Raw genomic sequence first — 24771 nt, 5'->3', positions numbered from 1 at the left:
AGAGAACAAAGGCTTCCAAAGGAACTTTTGTAACAGGAACATCCTTCTACCCTACACCTCGTGCCAAAAGCATTGTTTCACAAGCTGTTAGTCTGCTTTCAGAAACATGTAATTTCAAGAACATTTTAATCATGATTTATGCTAAAAATATGAAAAAGAAGCACTGAGTAGAGATACTATAAACACTGTTCGCAGTACTGGTTTCCAAATTGATGCGCTCCTTTCTGCCTGAACATTCTTAAGAGCCTTAAGTGTTGCTTTGGGCAGTTTTACATCAAATGTATCTTGAAACTGGGCCGTAAGTGAGAGTTATATTCAATTAAAATAGTACCTCCAAAGATGTATGGTTTGCAAATTGATATTTGAAGAAGTGAATTCAAAATGTTCTCATCGAGCCTCTCATGAAAAGTAAATTCATACTATTATGGGTAAAATAATGAGAATTGTTTTGTGTTGTTTTATAACATTAATAATATCACTGTTTTTAAGTCAAAATGTGGATAAAAAACATTGACAGCTCAGGCGAGAAGATAGGTAGAAGCAGATCAGCTGAGTGCCCATACACCAAACAATGATTCCTTTGTTTGAAATCAATGACAAAGAAAATGGATAGCTACAGGTTTGCAATCGCCAATTTTGCATTCCAGTAATTAATGTTAAAATGTACACACTATATTGTGATTTAAATATTTGCCATGCACATACAGAAATCAAGTTTCAAAACGAAATTGTTGAAAATTGAGTAAAATGTTTTCTGATTTCTTTTTCTTAAATTTACTTCCAAATAGTTATGGCTCAAAGTACAATTTATATCATATGCAGTTGCCATTCCAGGAAACCCACTCTTAAATGTACAGCCAAGGAAATGTAATTATTGTGTTGAAATTCATTAGCATGATGGAACCATCTAATGTAGCTAAGAAATACAACTGACTGAATACTAGTGATAAAACAAAAACTTGTTTAGCTATCCTATATTGTTCTTCATAACTTAAAGGATATGTTTCTGTGTTGAATTTCTCAATTACAAAACCTATTTTATAGCTCCAAAATTAATTCTCACCAGTATGAAAGTCTGTAAACTCTCAGACAACTAGTTCCCAAACAATGCAGGAGCAGATGTCATTCAATGCCCTGTCTATGGCTGCTCATGATTCTAGTGCAGGCTAACAGAAATAATTAATCTAAGGGTGTTTTGTATCTTGTTGCTTTCAAGTGTGGTTTTTCTATTCCAATATTTCATGAGAAAATTGCATATTATAAAAAAACGGATTGTGATTTGATGGTTTCCAAAGATGTATTTTGAAGACCAATGTAGTGATATGAAGCAAGACACATTCATTCAATCAACAGATATGGTAATTGATGAATTAAAAACGATCTCCAAAAGTGTCAACGCATATTTTAAGTGTTAGAAATTAAATAGTTTCGGTCCATTCTGGAACATTGTTTCATGAACTGCATTACTGTCTGTGTATTCAAACCATTAACAGGAATGCACATTACTCAGATTCATTTGTAGTTCACATATCAGGATGCAACTGAGAAGTACTGCACTGAGACAAGTCGATAGTCTTATTTCTCATTCCTAGAAGTGTTTAGTGTTTTTCATAGGAATGGCATTTGGATTCAAATGAATGCGAATACCATTCATTTTCACACTTATTAAAATGCCACCTTCAGGCTCAGAGTTAATATTATAATTTCTATCCTCATTAATTAAGCAACTTCAAAAATTAGATTCTATCAGTAATGGGGCTGATTTTAAAAATAATGGAAAAAAAGAACAGTGCAACTAGTTTTAATCAAGTGAAAATGCATTTGTTCCTGAAGTGTATTTAAGTATTATTATGAGGATTATACAAAAGATTTGCAATAATGTACTGCCAGGAAATTTCATATTGAATCAACATTACACATATTTGATGTTTTTGCGATGGAGATATGTGATCCAAATATAAACTAAAAGATCATATGGCTCCATATAAAGTTATACTGAACTGTTAAACTAAGGGTACGTCAATAAGGAATATCTTTTGGACACAATATTGACAATATGGCAGCTGCAAAAGTGCAGGGAGATTGAATATGGCTGTCCGGCCTGATGTGTTTTCACAGGGAAGTGACATGGCCTAGTTTCTGAATGGGATATGATTAGTGCATTGTTGAAATGATTAAGAAAGAATTGACCTGCTTGAACAGCAACTGCCTATTGCTTCGTCTCAGCAAAGTACCTGAGCTGAAGATCCACCAAAAGCCATCATTATTGTTGGAGGAGTTCCTGAAGAAGATCTTGGAATCAATCCACTATCTGAAGAATTCCGCCAACTACAACTGTTCCAATAAGTTACCCCAGCCCCAGCAGCTTGTGTGTGAAATAGTGTCAAAATCGGAACACCATGAAGGATGATCCATGACCTTTTTTTTCTCATTAATTTAACTATTAGTTGGTGAATTACCTTAAAGCTAACACAATATATTGTTTCATCTCAGATCTGTGTGAGTGCTAGTTATCTTCTTAAAAAGGCATATAATCAAAATTCGTTTCATCTTTGTTTGAATACGTTTGGCAATGAACCAATTGTTTGTTGTACTTTAAAGAAATCTGGCTGACATTTTCTTCATACTGAAGCTGACACAGTTGGAGAACAGTATAATGGCCATAACACCAACCTGGTTAAATTTAAACCGTGTGGAGATCCATGAAAGACTGGGACTAGAAAAGAAAATGGTGATTCCTCCAAACTTTGCTTTAACATACATTTGGGGGCTTATCGGCTATTAAACTGCCAATGAAGTTTGTGAAATAGCCGAAGTAATTTGAAGCGGTGGCAATAATTTTAATAAAGGAAAATGCCAATCTAGGTTTCTTGCACATTAAAGTAGAGATCATATGAATCAAAATGTCTAATTTTTAAGTAAGTGTGTTTTGTAGCGGAGTGAGGTAGCTATTAATACTTTCAAGACAACTGGGTGTGGAGCTGGATGAACACAGCAGGCCAACCAGCATCAGAGGAGCAGGAAAGTTGACGTTTCGGGTCTGGAACATTCTTCAGAAATGGGGGAGGGGAAGTGGGTTCGGAAATAAATAGAGAGAGAATGGGAGGCTAATGGAAGGTGGATAAAGGAGCAGATAGATGGACAGATGATGAAAAGGTCAAGGAGGCGGGGAAGAGGCAGGTAAGTAGGAAGTGGGGGTGGTGGTTGAAGTGAGAGGAGCGGATAGGTGGGAGAAAAGACAGACAGGTGAAGGAGGTGGGGACGAGCTGGGCTGGTTTTGGGATGAGCCGGGGGTGGGGACGAGCTGGGCTGGTTTTGGGATGACGTCTTTGTTGGAGATGAGTTGGGCTGGTTTTGGGATGAGTTCGGGGGTTGGGGAGATTTTGAGGCTTGTGAAGTTTACTTATTAGTACTCATGCTAATACTCATACTAATATTAATACTAATTAGTGTTAATACTTTAAATAGTCCACAGATGAACTGCAATGTGTTCGTGGGTAGTTAAACATAAAATTTAGATCAAACATTAAGGGGCTAGAAATTATACAACTACTGGCCAATAACCTGATTTATGTATTAGGAAAGCAACAAGGAAGTGAAGAAATAGTACATGGTCACACTAGCACAAATTTAGTTACAAAAGAAAAGGCTAGAGCTAGAATTTCAAAGAGACAAAGAGGAAAGGGTAAGAGAGGAAAGAAAAAGGAGGATAGGAGGGAGAAAAAGAATTTCAGAGAAGAAAATTAGAATGATTGGAAATGGTGAGAGAAGAAGTGAACAAAATTAGATTTCAAAGGAAAGATGGTGAGGTAGGAGAGAGAGAAAAGGCATTCCAATGAAAAAGGCTGGAACAATGACCGGAGGATTCCTTGAAAGCAATGGAACAGTTGGGGACCCATCTTCCTCCATCCTGCTGGAACGAGCATAGAATTATTCAATGTTGTAGAAGCAATCCTAAGCTTTGAAGAAAAGGGACAAAGTGGTATTCTTCAAATTGTTTCAAAAAAAATAGTCAAGGAAATGAAGTTGCTCATAGAAAACTATGCATTGATCAAGCAATGCACACTGGGCAGCAAAGCCTGTAAAGTTTACATCACGCTTTTTGATGAGTTTTCTGTGGATTTTAGGATGGCCTGAAAGACTGTTCTCCATTCTTGTGGTTATTTCCTTCGGTTTAGAGGCATAAATTTTCAAATCTCTGGGAGCAGTTTGGTCAGACCTACATCAAGGTTAAGGGAGTAAAATAGCTGGTTTTAGTGAATTGTATCAGCAGGGAGTATACATACTTCTGTATCAGGTGCACATGAGGAAAGTCTAATGTATGGTCTTGATTGTAGATAGGTTAGACATTCATTTCTTTATTCATTGGATGTGGGCATCTTGATTGGGCCAAAATTTATTGCAAATTCCTAATTCTAGTTAAGAGTTGATCAAATTTTTGTCTGTCTGGTTCATATATAGGCCAGACCAGGTAAAGATGGCAAACTTCCTTCCCTAAAGGGCATTAGCAAGCCAGATGGGCTTTTAGAACAACCAACAGTGTTCATCATTAAGCTAGTTTTTTCCTTTTATTGAATTCAACTTTCACTATAGTGGGATTTGAACCCATGACCTCAGAATATCAGGTTGGGATTCTGGATTACAGTTCAATGACACCTCCACTCCACCACTAATATTTCCTTTATGGGAAATGACTTGGTGAGGATCAAGGTCATAAGGCAGAGGAGCAGAAATTAGGCCATTCAGCCCACTGAGTCTGCTCTACCATTCAGTCATGGTTGATAACTTTCTCCATCCCATTCTGCCTCTTTCTCCCCGTAACCCATAATCCCCTTGACAATCAAGAAACCTATCTGTCTCTATTTTAAATGTACTCAATGAGCTGCCCTCCACAGCCTTCTGAGGCAGTGAATTCCACAGATTCACCACTCTCTGGCTGAAGAGGTTTCTCTTCATCTCCATTCAAATAGGTCTTCCCTTTACTCTAAGGCTGTGCCCTCAGATCCTAGTCTTTCCTCCCAATTGAACATCTTCCCAGCATCCACTCTGTCCAGGCCATTCATTATTCTGTAAGTTTCAATTAGATCCTCCCTCATCCTTCTAAACTCCATTGAGTATAGATTCATAGTCCAAAAACATTCCTCAGATGTTAAGCTTTTCATTCCTGAGACCATTCATGTGAACCTCCTCTGAAACCAGAGAGTCAGTCCATCCATCCTGAGATATGGAGGGCAAAATTGCACATAATATTCAAAATGTAGCCTAACCAGAGCATCATAGAGCCTCAGAAGTACATCCCTGCCTTTATATTCAAGTTCTCTCAAAATAAATGCCAACATTGCATTTGCCTTCCTAACTATTGACTCAACCTGCAAGTTTACCTTGAGAGAATCCTGGACTATCTACATTTGTATCATCTGTAAACTTAGCCAGAATGCTCTCAGCCCCTTCATCTAGATCATTGATGGATGTGAGTTTGCTTGCTGAGCTGGAAGGTTAGTTTTCAGACGTTTCGTCATCATTCTAGGCAACATCATCAGTGAGCCTCCGATGAAGCGCTGGTGTTATGTCCCGCTTTCTATTTATCTGTTTAGGTTTCCTTGGGTTGGTGATGTCATTTCCTGCATTGGTGATGTCATTTCTGTTCTTTTTCTCAGAGGATGGTAGATTGGCTCCAAATCAATGTGTTTGTTGATGGAGTTCCGGTTGGAATACCATGTTTCTAGGAATTCTCGTGCGTGTCTCTGTTTGGCTCGTCCTAGGATGGATGTGTTGTCCCAATCAAAGTGGTGTCCTTCCTCATCTGTATGTAAGGATACTAGTGATAGCGGGTCATGTTGTTTTGTGGCTAGTTGATGTTCATGTATCCTGGTGGCTAGCTTTCTGCCTGTTTGTCCAACGTAGTTCAGCAACAAACCCAAACAAACAGACAAAATGGGCCCAGAAACCATAACCACTCTCCCCTACATCAAAGACATTTCTGAAATGACTGCCAGACGACTCAGACCTCTTGGCATCAGTGTAGCCCACAAACCCACCAACACACTAAAACAGCAGCTAATGAACTTAAAAGGCCCTATAAACGAACGTCATCTACAAAATACCTTGCAAGAACTATGACAAACACTACATGGGACAAACAGGCCAAAGGTGAAATCAAACCCGGGTCCCTGGTGCTGTGAAGAAGCAGTAGAACCACTTCGGCACCTTCAGAATCATTTCTACTGAGGTTGTGAGCACAGATATTCTGCGCCTAATTTAAACTACCAATCAAAGTCTAACTGGATCGAGGAACCTATTTTAATTCCAAAATATGTCAGAAAGTTGGTGTATTCTGGGCATAACAGAAGTCCCACAGGCAGAAGGAGCTAAAGAACTGTCCCAGGCAACAATAATGAGGGCAGATTACAATGAGTAGTCCAAAGACTGGGTCAAAGGGATAGAAATTCATTCGTTTATCACTAGGATTCACCTGCTGAATCTACCAGCTTTGATCCCTTTGAAAATATTCAGGGGCATAAGAGACAAGATCTTCCAAAACTAATCAAAGAGATTATCTTGGACGAAAGATCAATTCTCTTGAGTTAGATGACATATTCGCCCTCTGGTAGCAGCGCAGAGGAGCCACTGAACGGACTCAGGAGCACCTGAAAACTTCACAAGCAGCCATGACAGAAAGAGCAGTTAAGCAGGCCCAGGCCTGAGCATTTCAGACACAGGATTATGTGTTACTACCTTTACAGAGTGAACTGCTGAAATCCCAGTACAGTGGTGCTTATGTGGAACTAAGAGAATTTGTAATGTGAATGTTTTGATTGATACCCCAGAGCAAAGGAAAAAGAGCCAGCTATGTCACATCAACATGGCGAAACACTATGACCGTTTGGAGCCGGATAAGCAAGCACAGGCCGGTCAGCCAGTGAGGACAATGCAGGACTAAACGAACAGTAAGAATGATGCAGACAGCAGCCTGGACAATACCAAATTTGAACATCGTGCTGTCCAGTTAACCAACAGTATGGATACAATTCCTGCACCAGCTGAGGTCACCATGAAGACCCCACTTTCTCGACCTCATGCTTCTCCAAGATGCAGTGACTCTCGGGTTAAACTCACCATCTTGAATGAAAGAACAACTGATGGTTTTCTGTGGCTTTTGTATGGGATGTTAGACATCGTGCTTTCATATTGAGATACAGACAGCAAGGAGATTTAATGAGGCTTCTCACAGAATTTATGAGTGTGTAGGGACAAACCAGGATCCGGTGGTTGTAGATTTCCATTCCATAAACAAAATTGTTTTCACTAAGGCCCTGCGAAACAAATTCGGGTAAAAGCAGAAATCCAATGCAAATTGCGAAAGCACTTGAGTGAACACAGTCAAAACAGCTGGATTTCACCAGTTATGGCAGTGTCCAAGTCCATGCAAAGACAATAGAAGTAATAGAAGTGGCACCGTAACTAGAGCACACTTCTACCCAATTCCTTGCCTGAAAGACTGCTTTGGCACTTTTATTACTATAATGGATTTGTGGAAGTGACGCTGGAAGCTTCACTTAACACCTTGAGCTGGAGAAATGTTAACTTTTGTCACAAAATAAATCTGCAGAAGTAAAGGTGAACTACCTAGGGCACATAGTTGGTCAGGGACAGTTGCTGCTATGAACAGCAAAGATACAATCATTGATGCAGTTTCCTGCCCCCAAAAGCAAATGGTTTCTACCATAAATCCGTACAAAATCTCAGCCCAGTAGCTGCTCCATTGATGCATTTGTTATAGCAGAAAAGAAAGATAGTGCGGTCAGGAAGGACCAAGCACCTCTTGAGAGGCTGAAGATTATCCTAACAAAACGTGCTGACTGCCCCAACTTCCACCAGCCTATTAAGTTCATGACTGATGCCAGTGACTTGGGGGGCAGGGGTGAGGGAGTGCAGATTTGCTTCAGAAAGATGAAATACGCACAGACTGGTCGCTGGGAAACTTGAGCGCAAAGTTAAAATTAACAATAAAAGAGGATCTCTAGTGTGGAGGAAGACAGATTGGGACTATTACTGGCTCTGAAACAATTTTAAGTATATGCCATCCAAAACTACAAGGAGGAGCTGGTATGTACCAACCATAACACCCTATCTTTTGTGGAAAACATCAAAAACACAAATGCCGAATTATTTTAATGGGATTTGTTATAGCAACCCCATCAGAAAAAGTTTATCCAGGAAAACAATGTGACAGCTGATGCTTTGTTCCAAATTTCCTGAGTTTCAAGATGGATAAAGCATAACTGCATTGGTTCGATTAGCAGAGTGAATGCTTGAGTATGTGTTTCTCTCTTTTTAATATAAGAGTTTTTGTTCTGATGTCTTGGAATACATCTGTAAACCACATCTTACTTCTGCCAGAGATGGAGGTGTTATGAATCCATGTGATCCAAATATTACTTTTTAAAAGAAAATATAATGGTCACTTTAAGAAGGAAAAACCACTGAGTATAAAATGTTGCACTTGCAAGGAGCTAGGGGCATTGATGGAGTTATAAATTCTGAAGAATGTTCAGAGGTATGTCATATGGTTCAGCTTTTGAGTGGGACAATATAATGGGCTAAGTCTTCCCACGTATTAGCAAAGTTTCATTTTTGACACGTCATCAAGGGAATCCTCTGCAAGGCAGAATGAGTTTTCCCAAACCTGTCTCACCAGCTACATACCAAAGCCCCTGTGGTGTCCCCTAATCCAATGCTAGTCCAATTCTCCAGTGAGCTGTAGCTGGAAATACTCACCACAACTGGAATATTCCAGAAAACCTGGCTTTGCTGACTGCCCACTCAAACATTGCCAGTTCAGAGTCACCCTGCACAGTTACAACATTTACAAGATGCACTAATGGCATTTACAAAGGGAAATTGATACCCCCACTTTGTGTGCGGGGATCTGGAGATCCTGATGTACATGTCAGTGCTGAGGAAGGTTCCCCTCTTCCTTCAGGACTGGTAGTGGAGGCCAAGGGACCAGGCTCTGGCAGCTTGGTACAACGTTGCCATCTGAATCAGTGCAATCTCCTCCATCTGGATGAATGCCCTGTAGAGTAGGAACAAGGTCAATGACCTTTACTGCTCCACAAGGGGAAGTTCCACTATTTTCTCACTGCTACTTCATACTTATTATCTCAGCTAATGCACAGGCCTTCAATTAAGGCTCAAACTCTACCGCTCTCACTTTTCACAGCAACATCTTTTCCCAGTTGCTCTTACCCACACAATTTCTTTGTTTGGCATCTGCACTGCCCACTCAATGACTGGTACACCTCACCGTTTTACCCTCCCGACTTGCATCAGTGGTAACAGTTGAGCCACCCATTTTAATTATACTTACTTCCTCTTTTTCTTATCCCAGGAGATAATAGTCCATAAAGGGCAGAAAGAATCGAAATAGGTATTGAGGTGTCTGACATTCAGGAGATGGTCCTGACCCTGGTTGCTGCAAGCAGCTGACTAACTGTGACCAAGCCTCTGGACTGACATCAGAGGCGTTCCTTGAACTAGTGTGTCTGGACCCCTCAATCTCTTGACTTGACTGAAGACTAATCCCCTCAGAGTTTGAGATATGGCCATTTGCTCTCAGTATGTGCAGCGCTGAAATGGCGCATCCTGTGATTGACATAGCACAGTGCTATAAAGGAACATGCCGACCTTCTTGACTGTTGTCTGCTGACAATAAAGACAAATTGTCTGGCTTTGTATCTGCATTGAAAGGCACGGCAAGAAAGTAGTTCAGTGAGCCTTTAAGGTCTAGTTGAGGGGCCAAATGTGAAAAGGCAGGGATGAATTGAGCATCCAGGTAGATCCAAAGTGAATGCTAAGGGAGCAAGTAAGAAACACTGAGATGCAGTCTCATCCAATTGTGCAGAATGGCTTTCCAGCAGCAATGTAATGAAAGCTGACAGTGCAACCTAAAGGCCAGCATTAAAGTGCAGACATGTACTGTAAGTGGATCAGAAATGTGCCATGAGTGTGCGGTGAGAATGGTATAGACCGAATGCTAAGGTCCATGGATGTGTGGGGTGTGCACAAGCGATTACTGGCATCAGGCTCAGCAAAGTTGGTGCTAGGTGTCCAAGAAGGAGGTCTGGAGGAGCAAGCAGTGAGCTGGGCTTGCCAGCTACCTGCTCTTGCTTCCATGCCAGGAATTGTTGGGGTCCAGTTTCTTTTCAATGGGTGACAGAATAGGAGAGTACATTTTAATGAGGCCAGATTAAGTAATAATGAGTATAATAATGTGCAATAATCCCTGTGAATAGGCATTTCACTGCTTATTAGTGGGAATCTTACTTGTTGTCCAGAACATTGTTGGAAAAAAAAACAAAAACAAAGTTGCTGGAGAAGCTTAGCTGTACTGGCAGCATCTGTGGAGGAGAAAAAAGAAATAACATTTCAGGTCCAGTGACCATTCCTCAGAACTGCTGAACATTGTTGGAAAATGTGACTTTCAGTCTCAATGATGGCATTTCACACTATTGCCTGAAATTTTTTGGCCATAGCCCATGTTGTTCAGGACCTGAAAAGATTCTACCTGAAAGCGTTTTTGATTTGGGCGATAAAGAATTTAACCTGCCTGAACAGCATCAGTTTATTATTCCTCCTCTCATTGTTTGCAACTCATTTCAGCAAAATGCCTAAACTGAGCATAAAATAGTATCAAAATCAAAACACCATCTGGGACAAAGAGTGACATCCTTTTTTGCATAAATTTAACTATTATGTGATCAAAGAACTTTAAAACTAACACAGTACAGTAGTAACATGTTAGCAACCATAACTAGCTTTAGATATTTCTGTAGATGTATCTGCATGACAATTGGGATTCCCTGATTAAATCTCTCATCACTGAGGGAGAGAATTTTTGCATTAGACACAAACAATGGATCAGGCATAAACTGCAGTCAAATTTGTATTAATTTATAACGACATCATCATTTTACCTACCGAGAATAACCCAATACTAAATTACTGAAAAATAACTTTGAAACTATGTACAGGAGATTATTATTTGGGTACACTGATGAGCTTCTCAGTAAATTTAAACAAAATGCATTCAAAAGCTTTAAGGTATGTTAGCTTCATTGCACACAAAGAAAACAAAACTTAAGTTAAAAGGCTCCTCAAGGCTCTGCAAATGAATGCAACTTGTAAAAATTTCCAGTGGCGATTAATTAGACTTGAGTCTAGCTAGTTTTATGGTCAGTCAGGCTTCTGTTGCAGCTTTTCACAAAACTGATGCAAAGATTTTAAAAAAGGCCACTGTAGCTGAAATAAATCCACATTTAAAATTCTGAGGGCAGTTTTCTGTTCCCTTGAACAGTGTGGGTAAAGGTGAGAAATATGAAAAAAATACGGTGAAAGCGAAGGTCAACTCATATTTCTGTAGCTCACAATTTTCTTCTCCTTCCCCAAGAAACAAGAGGGTGCAATTTGTGCTTATGCCGGGCTGAGGGGGCTAACGGCTTGTTTCTCTGGGCCTTCAGCCCACACTTGTCTTCACTATGTTCATGTTGTATGGACACTGTCTTGTTCCACTCTTCATCGCGATGAGTAAGCATCATCAAACCATCAATCTCACCAATTCATCATGGCTGCTTTCAGACCTACTTCACACACCACTTGAGTCCTTCAGGACTTACATTGAAAGCTAAGGTACACTGATGGCTTGCATGGTTTTGTGAGGTTGCTTTCTGTGCATGGACAGATGCATCTCATGCATGCATGGCTCTTAGCTTAATTTCTTAGTGTTCACTCACTTTGCACTTACTTCAAAGCTGCCAGAATCTGTGCCTTCCATTCCTTTTCAATGTCATGGGAGAAGCAAGCAGCTTGTGAAGGTTGGGATACTGAGTAGTCAAATGGTGGGCATAATGCTGGGCAGTACCGTGCCATGTCAATGCAGCGTTCGTTTCAAACACTGTGCACTTGCTTCAAATGGCCATGTGACAAAGTCAATGGCGTCTAGTCCTTAGTGAGGATAAATGGGATTTGGTCAGTCAGGGAATACCACCATAGTCAGACAAGGGCCCGTCCAATTATTATCGAGGCAATTAGCCATGGTTAATCGTAAAGTCCAAATACAGCCATTTCAGAGATTACAAATAAGTCAGCTAGGGTACTATGGAAACATCAATACAAAGGGTGTTCAGATTCTTCCTGCATTGAGCCAAAGGGATGGACTGAGAATGATGGAAGTGGGTGGAATGGCAGACTGTGGGGAAGCATGAGGGGGAGAGGTTGTGACTGTCCCCAATAGGAAGTACTGGTACATGAAGGATTTGTTGCTTGGGTGAAAGCTGCTGAGTGGACCTGTTGCACACAATAATGCAAGTTGTGGTACTCAAGCCTTGGTGAGAGGAATGTGCAATGGTGAAATTAGAATAAGGGATGGTCCCTGGGAAAGTGAGGTAGCAGAGAGAATATGGTGATTCCTAGTTTTGAGGAGTACAGGAGATCATTAACCATCTTCCTGTTTTTGTTTTCTTTTTACCTGTGATGCAGCACGGACACAATTCAGAATGGCCGAGTTTGGTGGGGTGGTCTTCTTTGCTGGTCAGCAGGAAAAGGAACTGCCCTCTTTTTTGCTACCATATCCAACAACACCACCAAGTCCTGTCAGTGAAGTCAGCTGCCAGCTTCCCTTTTTGGGCCATGTACATAAGAGATGCCTGTTGAACACCATTGTGTGAACTCAGTGCCTGGCTTGCAGTATCTGAAGAGGTGCTCAGCTAAGGTTTAAATATGGCACCAGTGGTAATGGTACCACATTGGCATCATGTTGAGGAATACACTTAACCAGTCAAATTTTGCATTTGTTTGGGCTTCAGTCACGTTCATTTGGTGTGTTTTGTAAGCATCCCCTAGAACAATAAATTAGCAACCTTGCATATATTAACAAGTAATCTACTCTCTTTTATGTGTAACTGTGGTGGACTCTGCTCAGATTTCTGTAACAACTGCTACAGTTTTGGCAACGTTCTCCAAAAAATTGCAAAAAAAATTTAAATTAAAAAGCACAAAACAAGAGGGCTCTCAATTTTTCATAGCCATCCCTACCCTTTTTCCTACTGCATACAGCTTGTGCAAGGTAAAACAAAGCATTGGTTAAAGCAAATAAATTGTTGCATCACTGGTTAAGAACCTGGAAATGAGCCATAACCAATATCCACTCATTAACTTTTTGAAATTGGGAAAACTCTAAACTAAAACTGCATCCCATGCCAATTAACATTTTATGGTTTTATTTTCCCATTTTGCAACTGTGGATAAACCTTACACTCAACTGGGGCCTGAAAGCCTGCCAGACTTTTCAGGAGTCAAACAGCGAATCGGTCAGCAGTCGGCTTTCCAACAGGATTTCGACCCTACTTGAGGAGAAGAATGGATTGTGGCGAGACACGAATGTGGAATTGAGGTCTCGGCCAAATGAGTCACAAATGCTTACTGAATGGCAGAGCAATAGCCTAGTCCTACTCATAACTTACATGCTCATATGTCCTTCCCACCAATAGCTGTGGTCAGAGTCCAGCAGATCTCAAATTTGGCAACTGTAGCATGAAGGCTCCTGTGGGGACAATAGCTGCCATTCTGAAGACCAAAGTCTCAGGTCAGTGCTTTCTGGGAATAGGTGGGTTAGAAGGGGTGTGGAATTGAGGTTATAGTGAGAATGGAGCAAGGGGAGATGGGTATCAGAACTGTGGACAGGATATGGCTATCAGAATGCAGCCCACAACCAAAAATCGGTCTCTTGATTGTTGAGTAATGCAGATTAAAGGTCCTCCATCCCCAATCAATAACAGCCTGCCAATACTGATCTGCCTGTTAGAAAGGCTGACTATTTCTGATCCCACCTAAAAGCTAAGAAGATCATAACACAGGCAATAGTAGGCCTTAATTGGTCCTTAGATGGTCAGTAATGAATCACTGAAAGGCCTCGATTAGCAACAGGACAGGAAGGTTGACAGGAAGCTTCTCGTCCAGTACAAAGGCAGAGATGGAAATGTTATGGAAATCAGAGTTACCACTATCCCGCCTATTTAGGTGGCTTCTTTCCTGACTCTCGGCCCACCAACTCTTGGATGATTCTGGCTCCTTTGCGGCATAGGTAAAAATCCCAACTAACATTAGCCAATTCTTATTGATATTATTTAAAAATCAGAATTGACTATGAACATGTTAGACCTTTTCTAACAATTTAATGTTTTGATGCTTGCAATTATAATGTTATGGCAAACCTCTGATAATGAATTTGGAGAGGTTTTTTATACTTCAAGAGATTATGCTGTAAAAAGTAAGCTGATTTAACCTCAGTTTTGAATTTCATTAAATATAAATATGTTCCAAAGATGTGGGGTTAGAACAATTTTGTTTTCTAGTAATTATGAGTATGCTGCCCTAGATATGACAATTTGTTCAGAAATTAAAAGTAATTTTAAATATAGTCATGACATGGTAACATTAATACTTTTGGCAATGCCCAAATGGATGTGTTTGACACTGCAAAATTCCTACTAAATGAGTAACTGTGCAGTTAGTTACATGGATATTTTGTAAATATTTCCACTGAGAAGCCTCAAATTCAGATCTTAAAAGACACAGATTTTATTCTGATTTAATTTCGGTGGCTTAAGCAAATGCTAAAAAGTTATGAACTGCACAATATACTGTAAAATCACCTATGTGTGTGTATTTTGTCATTATGTCTATAACTCCTCAGGTATCATAGTGATTACTTTGCAAACAATAGCCACTCAAATTAACAAATATTTTGTCAGACAACTTCCTCTCATCATAAAATATTCCAGTCAATTCTAATTTGACAAAATTGATAAATACAATGTAGAATATAATCACTGCATGGCCCCACTCTTCCCTTTCCCTGTAACCTCCTCCAGCTCTCTGCACTGCTCTAATTTTAGTCTCTTGTACATCTCTAATTTCCTTTGCTTGGCCATTAAGTTATGTGCTCATTTGTCTGTTTGTATTTCAAAGTTTCTTAAAAATCTGACAATTGATCTTTTAAATCAATCACTTCTGTCTCTAAGATAACAAGGTGTAGAGCTGGATGAACACAGCAGGACAAGCAGCATCAGGGGAGCAGAAAGGTTGACGTTTTGGGCCTAGATCCTTGTTTTTTAACGGTTAAGGATGATTGTAATTTGATGAGTTAATTCTACAAATGCATGATATGTAACATTTTTCGTATGGATAACTGTGCCACTTATAGAGATAGTGAACAAATTGTCTACTTCTGGAATGAAAACAATCATCTTTCTGGTCACTCACCTTCCATGGCCAACAAGTACTGGTATGGAAACTGAATCTGCAGCCTCTAGTACAGAGGTAATATTACTACCACTGCACTGCAAGATCTCCACATTAACCGTTGCATTGTGCAAAAGTGGCAACAGAGAGGATAGAATTTCCTTGGTGGGCAATCATACTTATTAGTAAGTGATTGCCGCTGATGACGATGAAGAACAGAGGGGTTTCTTGAAATTTACCTTACCGATTCCTGTAAGCAGTTAAGGACTTGCAAAAGCTAGATTTGCAACAATGCAAAATGATATGACATAGGAAGTGCAATCATAATTCATCAACAATGGTTAAGCCTGCATGCAATCTGCAGCATGTAAGAGTTATTATTCCAAATATCTTAATGAAGTAGATTAGAAATAATGGATGAAAATTCTACCACATCTCACTAAAGTTGGCAAGAATGGATTCTGACTGAAGTAGTGTGGTCAATATGTTATAATTCATTGTTATTTGCATCTTCATATTCAAAGCCCTCTCCATCTCTGCACCCTACAATCTTTCGATATTTCCACATATCTCATATTCTATCCTTTTGGATATCTTTGATTTCTTTCATTCCATTGTTAACAGTTGCATCTTCAGCTATCTTTGCCCTAAGTTCCAGCAACCCCTTCCTCAACCTCTCCACCTCCCTACATCTAGTCTTCATTCTAATACTTCTTTATGTGTGAAATACCTTGGGCATTTTAGTACATTAAAGTCACTTAACAATGCAAGCTTTCATAATTTGTTAAAAAAAATTGCTCACATAAAGTATTTCTCAAAGTAATAAATCCTATTTTCCTGCCTCCTGCAATTTCCAAGTTCAAGGGCTATTTCAAACACTGAATGAGATTATCACGAGGGCGTATGAGTCTCGTCATTAAAGACAATCCAAATTTGTTCCTGTTTTATGATGAATTAAGTAATTTCAGTCAGAGTATGGACCGTTATGACTGGACAGTATGGCTGCTACATTTTGTCACAGAATCCCTAACTTAGGTAAGAGAAATTAGATAGCTTTTATTTTCCTAATGAGTTTTTAGTGAGCCCTATTAGAAGACCTCATCAGTGCCTGTCTGATGAAGTGAGAGCGATAACCCTCGTATTTGGATATCTTGCCAACACTCGCAGTATAACTTTGCACATAACAAGAAAACACTTGTGTAACATAACAAAAGGTTAACAATCCCAAGGAACTGTATCTTTAAAAACAGTTAAAAGAGAAGAAATTCAACATCATTTCACCAACATTTGTATCATGTTCATGTTCTGTTCTAATCCTTCCTCCAGAGCAGTAGTGATCAACGGACCATGATTGCATCCATCCACAGGGGGTAGGGCGACCTGGCAGATGTGGCATACACATGTGTGTGCCGAGATATATTATGTGTCTACATTCATACACAGTCATTAAGTCATACAGCAGAGGAAAAGGCCTCTCAGTCCATCAAGTCAATACCAACCAACAAGCACTAAACTACACTAATCCCATTTACCGGCACCTGGTCCATAGTTTACTATGCCCTGGCATTTTGTGCTCTTCCAGACGCTTCTTAAATATTGAGAAAGTATCTGCCTCCACCACTCTGTCCGCCAGAGTTTTTCATGTTTCTGGGTGAAAAATCTTTTCCTCGATCCCCTCTAAATCACTTATTGCACACCTTAAACTTATGCTCTGTGGTTTTAGACATGTTCGTCATGGAAAGAGAATCTCACTGCTCCATCTATACCTCTCATAATTGTACCTCGGTCAGATCCTTGCTCAGCCTCCTTTACCCCAAGGTAAACAAACACAGCCTATTCAGTCTCTCCACCTAACAGAGATGTTCCATCCGAGGCAACATCTAGGCAAGTCTCCTCTGCCCCATCTCCAGTGCAATCACATACTTCCCATTGTGTGGCAACCAGAACTGTATACAGTATTCCATCTGTAGCCTAACCAATGTTTCATGAAGCTGCATCAGGACCTCTGTGCTCCTATTTTCCACGCTGCAAATAAAGAAGGCAAGCGTCCTGTATGTCTTCTTCACCATCTAATCCACCAGCGCTGACACCTTCAGGAACTTGTAGACCAAGGTCCCTTTGTTCCTCAGTACTCACTAGGGGCCTAACATTCATCGCAAGGTAGGTAACATTTGGGGTCCTGAACCTGTTCGCTCCAGGCTGGCCACATCCTTCTATCTCTTTCCTTTTTGTCTTCTTTTTTTTTCATCTTCTTGTTGGTGGTGGAGGAGGTGTCATCGCAAGGCTGCAGCAGTGGGAAATGGTTGCAGTAGGCCCGGAGCACAGCCTCCTAGCAATGTCGGCCAGGAGGTGGCTGCAGAGCCAGGGATTCCTGGAGCATCAGTCCGACCTGGGACGGGGACTCTTTGCTACCCAGAGACTGAAACACTTTCCAGGAACTCCGGAGACCATGAGAAAGCCTGGAGCTGCCCCTGACAAGAAAGGCTGTAAAGTTGAATAGTATTTCCTATTTTTCTGCCTTTACATTTTTCTGTCAGTTCAACAGGAGATGAAACTCTATTTAAGTAATTTATTCTTATTCATTTTGTAATCCGAAAATGCAATGGACTGTGGCGACAAAACATTTTTCACAGTATTTTCCCAAATACATGTTACAATAAAATCATGCATCATTATTTTGTAGACCTCCCACAATATACCACCTCATGCTTATTGGGATTAAATTTCATCTGCCATTGCTCTGCCCAATTTACCAGCTGATCAATATCAGACTATAGCCTGAGAATATCTTTCGCAGTATCAACATCCCCAATTTTCAGGTCTTCTGCAAACTTATTGATTATACCTTGTACATTCACATCCAAGTTGTTAACATACATAATAAACAGCAAGGATCCTGGTAGCAATCCCTGTAGTACACCGCTGATCAAAGTCTGCCAATCACTAAAACAACTCTCCATCATCACCCTTTACCTCATGCTTGTAAGCCAATTTTGGATTTAGTTTGCCAATGTTCCTGAGTCTGATGGTTCTTACTTTATGGACCAGTGTTCCATGTGGGGTTTTGTCAAAGGTCTTATTGAAATCCATGTAAACCACATCAGCAGCACTCCTCTCATCAATAATATTTAGTCACCTTTTCAAAAAACTCATCTAGTCAGGCAGGATATTCTTCCAACAAATCTGTACTGACACTCCAACAGCAATCTCTGCCTTTCCAAGTGTTGATTATTCCTGCCCTTTGGAATTTTTCCAATAATTTTCCTGCCGTTGATATCAGACTAACTGACCTGTAGTTACCTGGTCTAAGTCTGTTGCTCTTCTTGAACAAAAGAACCACATTAGCTATCCTCTAGTCATCTGGCACTTCATCTGTGGCCACCGAACCATTAAGTATACCCATCAGAGCTCCATCAATCTCCTTCCTCATTACCCATAGCAGCCTGGGATCAGGTCCTGGGGATCAATACACCTTTGTGCTGCCTAAAGAACCAAATACCTCATCCTTATTAATCTTGGCATGCTCGAGAACATCACCGTCTGAACTGAAATCTCCAGCTACACTGCCTTTTTCCTTATGAAAACAGATGCAAAATATTAATTTAAGACATCACCCACTTCCTCTGGCTCCAAACAGATTGCTCCTTTGGTCAATTATAAGCCCCACATCTTCCATGGCAATCCACTTGCTCTTAACATCCTTATAAAATACCTTGGAGTTTTCCTTAACCCTATCTGCCGAAGATATTCTGCAGCCTCTCTTTGCCTTCCTAATTTCTTCCTCATGCAGTTAAACTTACCTTTGCATATAATTAATAAAAGATATGCTCACATACATACTTGTCTGGAATTTCCTTGAGGGTTCTTTTGATCAATGTAAATACAGCTAAACATTTACCAAAGCCAATGTTTGGTGTGTGACACCAATATACAATACAAAATGTTTGAATTAAACCATTTCATTGTGACATAACCATTGTGGGCTAAATGCGGGACCACAAATATGTCCGTCACATTTAAGGAACATGAAGCAGTTCCAGTGCAGTGAGTTCTCCTTCATATATGATGAGGTGAGAGTAGCAGACAGGATGAAAGCTAAAAGGTTGTTCCTTTCATGCCAACTGCCAGACTACCAAAGATCCCTTGAAAAATTAAGACCAGATTTTCAATCGCAAGCCCACTTTATACAAAAGGAGGGAGCTCCGCATTCTGCTCCGGTCTCCCCCAGAGCTGTAAAGAAGTGTTTCTGTTGTGACAGCGCGATTTTAGTGGGGAAGTGTCAGAGGAAAGCCAGCCCCCCTTTACACAGCAGTCAGCGGCCATATCCTGAAATGTAAAGGTCCTGACAACCAACCACTTTTACAACTGCTGTCAGGTTCAATCCAGTCGGGCAAGGGAATGGGTGAATGGGTCCATGGCAAAATGTATGGTTGTATAAGGTTGAGGGGGGGTGCTGCTGACTGGGACTGATGGCAGGTGGAGTCCTCAAAATGATCATTACTGATCTCAGCTTTTCATCGCTCAATAAACACAGAAAAACAACTCTGTAATATTCAAGATAATAAAGTGTGAAGCTGGATGAACACAGCAGGCCAAGCAGCATCTCAAGAGCACAAAAGCTGACATTTCGGGCCTAGACGCTTCATCAGAAGGGTCTAGGCCCGAAACGTCAGCTTAAGTGCTCCTGAGATGCTGCTTGGCCTGCTGTGTTCATCCAGCTTCACACTTTATTATCTTGGATTCTCCAGCATCTGCAATTCCCATTATTTCTGTAATATTCGAGTTTGAATTAGAGATTTTCACTGATAAATGTTTAACTGAAATGTTGCTCCGGCTTGTAAAAATATGTCAGAGTTGTTAGGTGTTTGTATGATTTAAAATTTATGTTCCACAAATTGGCTCAGCAAGTTTAATAAGAAAATAGGACTACGTAATGATAGCTCTGGAAACAGCAGTAATGTCTTTGATTCTATAGGTAAAATTCAGAGGAAAATGAATTTCAGCAACTGAAATATTTAAAAGCTTCAGAGAAATAAATATCTTATTCCCATTTGCAAAACCAATGTCAGATGAATTTATTTTCCCTTTGAACAGAACATTAGAATACCAGTTAATTTGCAGGAATTAAATCAAAATTTTGATGTCTCTTCATGTCTGTATTTCATGTTTAGCAATTAACCAATGACCAGGAGCATTTGATTTCTAGGCATGGATCAATTTAGCAACAAAGACTATTCACAATCATGATACCTTGATTATCTGGATATTCACAACATAGGATTGGCTGATACATAAACCAATGGTGTGTTAACAGGCAATGTTTGCCACAAAACAAAGTAGCGGAAGTTAATTTCCACATCTATTATAAGTGTTCACGAGACTTTCAACTGTGACTTGTAAGAGCGAGCAGTTAAGGTGACAGCTGTAAATATCAAAACATTCATTGATTACAATACTGGAAGCAAATGTTTTCTGAACTGACCACATTACATGAGATGTTTTAGCTAAAGAGTTCATAAATTATCTGTCTTATTTGTGGAATGGTTGTTATGGGGTTGCTACTTTTGTAAATCTAAACAAATCCGAGAGTTAGACTCAGTGAGATTTCATGTTATATGATTTACAAAGAAGTGTGGCGTTTTTCTCTCAAAATTTAAGTAAATAGAAACCAGTTTTCAAAATACTGGCAAATGCATGCTCAATTGTTGTTCTGCGCAAACCAGCATAGTATGTTATAAAATTGACTGGACATATGAGTTTTTACATATTCAAGTTCAATATTTAAATAGAATATGTGCTGAATAACATTTAGAAAGGCCAAGTTTGTTGTTGTTGAAAGATCATTAAACATCTTGCTCCATAAAGATTGCCTATCTTTTATTGAGAACATAGTCAATAAGACAGGCTGTCTGGGCAATCTGAGTTAGTTATTTCTTCTGCATATTTAACATTAAGTAATATAAGGGCTAATACCTAATCCCACTGAAACAGGATTCTTTCAAATGTATAGTTTTCAGCCTCATCAATTAATATCAAAATATCTTCTCCAATCTAAATGTGCCAGGTCAAAGGAAGAATTTACAGGTTAACTTATCTGTTTGCACATGTTTGGTCAAATTTGATATGCATGCCAAGCACCTTGTCTTTTTATTTTGGTCTTCCAACATTTATACTTGTCTTATTATCTACCCTTGCACTGTTACCTTTTTCTCTGTTACCTTTTACCAAACAGCCACCACTTATGTTTGAGAACAATTGCAACTTACTCTCAGACTCATCAACCCCTCTCTGGCCATTTCGTGTTAATCTTTCCTGAGGTAGTTGTCATGCCAATGATAGTGGTCTCATACTCACGGACTCATCAGGGCTTTAAAAGCTCGATGAGTTATTTTATTTCAAACAGTAAAACAGATAAGTTATGAAGCAGGCATTACAGCACGACAACTGATTTCCACGTGCGCAATTCACATATCCATAGCAGACTAACTGCCAAACATGGTTATAACACATGACACATGGAGCGCCGAAGGGTGAACTCTCTTAAAGGGAAGTACAACAGTGGTTAAGAATTTTCTACAAACAGCTTTCTATTATCTCAAACAATAGACATAAAACATTAGTGATCAGAATCAAGGATAACAAAGTGTGGAGCTGGATGAACACAACAGGCCAAGCAGCATCTTAGGAGCACAAAAGCTGATGTTTCATCTGATGAAGGATCTAGGTCTGAAACATCAGTTTTTGTGCTCCTAAGATGCTGCTTGGCCTGCTGTGTTCATTCAGCTCCATACTTTGTTGTCTCGGATTCTCCAGCATCTGCTGCTCCTATTATCCCTGATCATAATCAAGGGTTGTTACTGACTCAGAAATGGATACATCTATCTTTAAACAACCAAATCACTCAACAGTTCTGTTGTTTTATATTTAGTATGTAAAACTGTATTACCTGAATGTTAACTTGCATGTCTCAAGCACTTGTCAAGTATTAATGTTGATAAACAAGATTTTGTTTTATTCTCTTTGTTTAGTTCCCCACTTGCACATTAAATCAATATTATTTTCCATGCTTTGTCGGCCATAGTGAATTAAACTACAAATACTCCAATAGGCACAACTATTGATAAGCTTGCTTGACCCTCCAAGAGGTACAACTAAACACTGTAGGATCACCCTGTATACCTGCAATAGATGCCTTTCTCTCTTGGCCACCCCAAGAACACAGGTAAAATGAACAAGAAGCCCTACTAAAATTTTAATTCATGACTAGAATTTATATACACATATTAGAAAATGTTTATATTTATCTGTCTCTCAATCCTTGATACAGTTATAAAATATCACACAATTTAGCGGCTCATCCAAAGTGGTGTGTTTTAATGTGCATAGTTAAATTCTGCCACATAATCCTTCAGCTCCCTGTGTTCGGATAATATTTATTGTACAATTGACATTTCAAGTATGCTGCACATACACTTGAGTATCAAAGACTGAAAGCAAAATTTGAAAGCGATAAAAGAAAACTATATCACTTCTGCAACTTTGGGGTAGTTTTTAAAAGATGAGCTCTGATCAGGAAAATGTTATGTCAATTATTACTTTAGAATTTTTAATTTATACTTGGAATATTAAGAAATGGCTTTACACAGGTGTTTGTAATTTGATTAGACATATATTAGATAGTCAACCTGACTACTACTTACTGTTTACTCAGGAAATGATTAAATGCCACTTCTTTTCAAGTCAGTGACAAAACTGTCAAATCTGTTTACACAGGCAAATTACTGCTTCAGCTATTGTTTGTCTGCCAAGGTGAGATCTTGTGCTGTTTTGAAATTTGTTTCCAGTAATCAGATCAAAAATAGACTAAATCGTTGCATATGCATTGGCAGATTTAAGCAACAGGGAATACTGGAACTGAAACATGCAAAGACAGAAATGTAAAACAAGCAATCACTGTCCTACAAACCTGCCTAAGCATTGATTTTTCCAATTAAAACTGAGGGAAATATGTGAGGAGACTAGTTATCTGAAGCACTATATAAATTCTAAAGACTGATGGCTTGGATTAACCAATAATACAACCAAGAAACTAAGCTTCAATGAACAACCAACAATGGAAATAACTAAGAAGATAAGAGTAAATTTATGTATGTTCTGCAGATACTTTTTTATTAAGGAGACATAAACCTGTCAGGTTCGACATGAGCTGATACAATCTACGTGGACATAAAAGATTATCTCATCAAATATCAGAGAGATTTCTAAACAAACTAAATAGTTTTGACAATTCAAAAATTTTACACAAAAGAAATGAGCCTCCCTTCCTATAATTAACAGAACTTTAAGTTTCATGATTTACACACATTTAGTCTGGATATGAATGGACTATTTCTAACTTTCAACCATGTAAATGGGGGTTGGGTCAGAATACAGTGAAACCACTCTGCCCCTAACAGTGTGATTTCCAGGATATGGTGTAAAGGTCCAAATCCTGAGGAAGTGCAATGTATTTATTATTTGATAGGGGCTCACCAATGGAGCTCTAAAGGACCATTCCCTGACCCTGATCAGCAATAGGGACAAGGGCATAATGAGTTTGCTTATGGAGGGTAAGGAAAGCTGACGGACGACACAGCTTCAGGTTATTTGGTAAAGTCCAAAGTGCATTTTTGTTCCACCTGGCCCCAACGGACAGAGCACAATATAATTTATTCAGTTTTCTGAGCCTTATCTAACTCTGCCTCTTCTTAGCATAAAATTGGTCCCAGAGAAATGGTGTCTTCATCATAGAGGCTCCGATGTTTATGTCGGTTGTCAATATTAATTAACTCTTCAAACCTTTCACAGTAACTTCTGGATGGCTAATTTATCAATTCGAGGTGCAGAATTGACTGGAGTATTTCAGATAGAATCCGATCAGTGATCTGTAAACCTCAAGCATCACTTTCTCACTTTAGTAATCTAGCCCTCCAAAGAAAACAGTCAACACTACGTTAGTCTTTACTTTTTGTATCTGTGCATCACCTTTTCTGATTTGAATCTGAACTCATAAATCACTTTATACCGGAGAGCATTAAGAAAATACATTGCTTTGTTTTTTCTTGGATTCACATTGCAATACCATGAGTTTTTCCACATTAAACTCCATTTGCCACAGTTTTGCCCACTCAGTTACAATCTCCTGTTCCCAACTTAATTGCCATAAAGTTATTCAGTTGTGTGAACAGCAGTCTCATTGGGCTGAATTTTCCCAGTCCATGAAGGAAGTGAGCCCTGGTGAATCAGTTGAGAAAACAGAGGAAGATTAGAAAACCAACCAAAAGTTCTGAGCAGTGAAACCAGTAGAAGCATATCTGTCTGCATTTACAAGTCATTAGAACTTAATCTCACCTCATTTGTGTGCAGTTTCCTTTTCTCCCACACTTCAAACAGCAAGTTGACAGACAATTCCCTGCATGCACATCAGAGTGG

The 24771-nt window shown here is 39.5% G+C and overlaps 1 protein-coding gene across 43 annotated transcripts in view; it reads right to left on the bottom strand.

Moving 5' to 3' along the window:
* Nucleotides 1-24771, bottom strand: part of nrxn1a (neurexin 1a) — a 1700803-nt gene that overhangs the window by 1427015 nt on the left and 249017 nt on the right. The window lies entirely within an intron of this gene.

The sequence above is a fragment of the Stegostoma tigrinum genome, chromosome 9 (assembly GCF_030684315.1).
Source record: "Stegostoma tigrinum isolate sSteTig4 chromosome 9, sSteTig4.hap1, whole genome shotgun sequence".
In the NCBI taxonomy this organism is placed as follows: domain Eukaryota; kingdom Metazoa; phylum Chordata; class Chondrichthyes; order Orectolobiformes; family Stegostomatidae; genus Stegostoma; species Stegostoma tigrinum.
Note: the sequence above shows the minus strand (reverse complement) of the source record. Positions and strands in the feature narration are given on the sequence as shown.